The following is a 4,574-nucleotide window of genomic DNA, read 5'->3' as shown; positions in this document are numbered from 1 at the left end:
GTTATTAAACTACTTCGTCTATGATTTAAGCATATATGACTATACTAAAAATTGATTTAAGCACGTACGGAACAAGTTAACATTAAGATGTTATGATCGAAAGATATTCGACATAAGTTCTCATTATCATAAAAAAGGAATAAAACCTCATTTTAGTATGTTTTTCATGTTTTAAAATATTCACACTACAACAAAAACTGTCTTTTGCAACGTTCAAAAAACATTGCAAAAAGCTTTTTGCAACATTTTACATATGTTGCAAACCCCGATGTTTCCGTAGGGAAAAAAAAAAAAATTTGCAGTGTTTTTTTTCACTTTGCAAAAAGTAACATTTGCAAAATTTAATGTTGTCAAAACTCAATTATATTAACTAATTGTAACATTCACTTATTAAAATATTGCAATAAATTCTTTTAGCAATATTTAACTATTGAATGTTGCATTTTATGTGTTGCAAATAACCATTTTTGGTGTAGTGTCAAGCATGTAAACTTCATTAGATTCGAAAAAACTTAATAGTTGTATGAATACACAAAATGATGCTAAATATACTTGCTTTCAATTCATTTTTAAACATGGAAATTCCAATGAAAGTGATGTTTTCTATATTTGTAAGTAATTATTCGCTATCAAAAAATTCGAACATAAAATGAATTAAACTTAATTTATGGCTATTCCTTGAGCAATTAATTATCATCTCCAAATATGCCAAGCATTTTACCAGTTTCAAGATTGATTTACCTTCATCATCGAATTTTTTTTGTAGGATAATGGTCCAAATAATATGACTACTCTTTCACTTATGACTTTTTAATAGACGAATAAATTAAAACTGCGGGTTGGTGAATTTTTGACAAAATTTAGTTTTTAAAAATTATTAATATTAGAAAAAAATATTTGTTGGTGAAAACGTTGAGAATTTTTTAAAAATATATATTTATCCTTAAACTAGGTATTTTTGGTAATTGAATGGGTATTTTTTTAATTATTAAAATTAATTAGTAACAACAACGAATTTTTCATAGGCAATATGAATCAATTCACCCATGAAATATCCATTCGTGACAAAGTTCAAACTTTTTTGAAAAAAATTGAATACCCTCCCAACTGCGAATTTTTAGTTGGTGAATTTTTTTAAAAATATCGATTTTTTAAAATTGATTTATATTAGCAATGGATATTTCGTAAGCAATATGATTTAATCTTCGCTTGCGAAATATCCATTGATGAAGAAGTGAATTTTTTTTTCGAAATAATTGATTACCCACCAACTTTGAATTAAAGTTCATGAATTTTTTTTTTTTAAGTTGATTAATATTTGTAGCAAATATTTCGTAAGTAATATGAATTAATCTTTAACTATGGAATATTCGTTGATGAAGAGGTTTTTGAAAAATATGACTACCCTTCAACTACAGATATTCAGTAGATGAATGTTTGCGTTTTTCTAATTATTAAAAGTGATTAATATTAATTAGCAATGAATTTTTCATAGGTAATAGCAATTAATCTTCATCTACGAGAGCTTGAAATAGCTTTTTAACAAAAATTGATTTACGTGAAAAATTCAAATATTAAACGATTATAGTATGCACGAATTATTCTTTAGTAAGGAGATACCAACTTTCCCAACAAACGTTCCGTTGTTCATTGTCGTAGTTTTACTTTTACCAATAGATAATATGTTTCTGATTATCCATTGGTAATTATTGGTACTGACCTACGTAATATTTGTGAGTGAGAGATTCAAATGTTATATGACTACATGAGATATGGAATATTCGATAGTAAAGGGATATCGTTTTTACCAACAAAAATTCAATTGCCGATTACAGTAGTTAAAAATGGATTACTTTTACCAACGAATAATCTATTTTTAATTACTGATAACTCACATGTAAAATATTCATAGAAGAAAGATCCAAGCGTTAAGACTACATGAGGAATGAAATATCAGTTGGTACCGTTACCAATGAAAATTCAGTTATTGATTTCCATAGTTAAAAGCGGATTACTTTTACCAACTGATAGTTGGTTTCCGATTACTAATACGTTATATATGAAATATTAATAGGTAAAAGGTCCATATGTTAAATAACTATATGATGCATGGACTATTCGTTAGTAAAGAGATATTGTCGTTACCAATGTCGGTTGCCAATTCCAGTAATTGAAAGTAGATTACTTTTACCAACGAATAATTTTTTTCTAATTGATAATTATCTATAAGTCACATACGATATATCTATAGATGAAAGGTCCAGATGTTAAATGACTACATGAGATACGAAATATCCATTGATAAAGATATATTGTCGTTACCAACAGTAATTCGGTTACTAATTATGATAGTTGGCAGTGGATTTTACAAATGGATAATCTGATTGCCAATAGATTATCCGTTGGTAATTTTTCATTGGGAAAAAGCTATTTTTTAGTAGTGACATGACTATGTTAACTAGTTGTGGTATAACTTTACAATCTTCTTATTTGTTGCGTAGAAATAAAATAATTGTTTGCAATCTATTCTTTTCTCTTTTGTAAGTATGCATAGTAAAGTCGGTTTTGATCAATTTTTGACCAATTACTTAAGCAAGACCTACTAGTCACATATGAGAGTTTTTAAGCCAATAACGTTCTACTCCTTGAGTAGATAATCATGCTATATTCTTTTGATTGTGGTTTCCATTACTTTTAGAAGACTGCAGAGACAATTTGTCACAATTATTTTATACTAAGAAAAAATTACTCAACACCAATCAAAATATAAAACACTAACAATTATTTTTGCACCAAAATTTTTACTTTTTTCTCAGCCTCTTTCAAGTTTCCAATGGACGAAGCAATCCGTTCTTTTATGAAAATTGAGTCCCTTTGGATCACAGGCATAATGCATCGGAATGAGAATGGACCTATGAATTTGATCCCTACAGACCTAAATATCCTAATAATGCTAGCCGTAAATACTAATAAAAAAATATGATGTAATAATAGAATAATTAGATTAGATGTTCTTTTGTATCATTTCTCTTAGATGCAAACTTATATTCCAAACCAATTAGATGTATATCTCAGAGTTCTCAAACATTTAGTAATTCAATAACAATCATGATTGGTTATATGGTTAAAATACATTAAAGATCGATCGTTAAGGATTAGATAATTTAAAGTGTTGTTCGATGATAAGTAGTTATAAAGCACATCTAGTGCAACTGGAATTAGATATTATAGAAGAGCATAAAGTCAAAAATCACCGAAAAGTGCTAGGGTTATTTTATATAACAATTGAATACTGCCACGCGGCAAATCGTATTGGTAGATACAATGGAAAAATGGTTTATATTTTTTTAAAGTATTGATATACACATCAAAGTCCTCTGAGTATACATTCTATAAAATTCCAGTATCACCCTAAAACATGTTAATAAAGTTTGGGATAATATTTGTTGGAATTTAGAGTAGCAGAGTATTAAAAAGGAAATTGTAGAGAGAAAATAACACTCAAAAATGTAGAAAATGCAAGTTATCTGATGCTCGTTTTATACCAGAGTTGAAATTGCCTATATATAGTCTTACCCAAAAAAAAAAAAAAAAAAAAAAATAATAATAATAAAAAAAAAACCTCAACTAACATCAAATATTATTGTCTCTACTTTCAAACTTATTTTACTAACCAAAAATAGAGAATTCAGGTGCAAGAATATGTAAGGAAAACAAATTTCGACACGCTTAATCTTCATTCTTCATGTTTTTCAACCAATTTATTCCTTGCCTTATGAGCTTGCAAATAACCCATTAATTCATTAAATGAAAAATTCGACACGGCTTTGGACTCCTCAATTGTATCTACAACATGATTAAACTTAGGAGTTAAACCCCTTATCACCTATTCAACTATAGTTTGATCAGTTTTTTGTTTCCATATGACCTCATTTTACTAATAATTGCCACCACTATAGACAAAAAATCTTCCACTGATTTATTTCCTTTCATGAGCAAAGTTTCAAACTCATGTTGAAGAGTTTGAAGTTTCGCGGCTATTACTTTCAATGAGCCTTGAAACTTAGTTTGCAAAACTGCCCATGTTTCCTTTAATGTGGTGGTAGGTGCAATTCTTGAGAAAACAGTCTCATGAACTGCTTGAACACCACCTTTGAGTCCATCTTTCTCTTTTCTCTCAACTGATTTTCTTTTCCTGGATCAACAAACCCATTTTTTACTATGTTCCATAGGTCTTGAGACTTGAATAGAGTCTTCATTCAATGCTCCAAAACTCATATCCCTTAAAAATAGGGATGGTAAATTGTGAAATGCCCACTAAATTTCCATTTGAAGCCGTGATATTTCTCTCTCTCTTTATTATTGTACCTAACTAGGCTCTGTTGAATCCAAACGTGTCTCTAATACCACAAATGTTGGAAATCTACGATAGCAAATTATTAAAAGGAAATTGCAAAGAGGAATAACACTCAAAAGTGCAGAAAATGCAAATTATCTACTGCTCGTTTTATTCTAGAGCTATATATAGGCTTACAAGCAAGCTAAAAGCAAAATAAATAAATAAATAAATCTCA

Source organism: Olea europaea, unplaced genomic scaffold (genome assembly GCF_002742605.1).
Source record: "Olea europaea var. sylvestris unplaced genomic scaffold, O_europaea_v1 scaffold1803, whole genome shotgun sequence".
NCBI lineage: Eukaryota > Viridiplantae > Streptophyta > Magnoliopsida > Lamiales > Oleaceae > Olea > Olea europaea.
Note: the sequence above shows the minus strand (reverse complement) of the source record.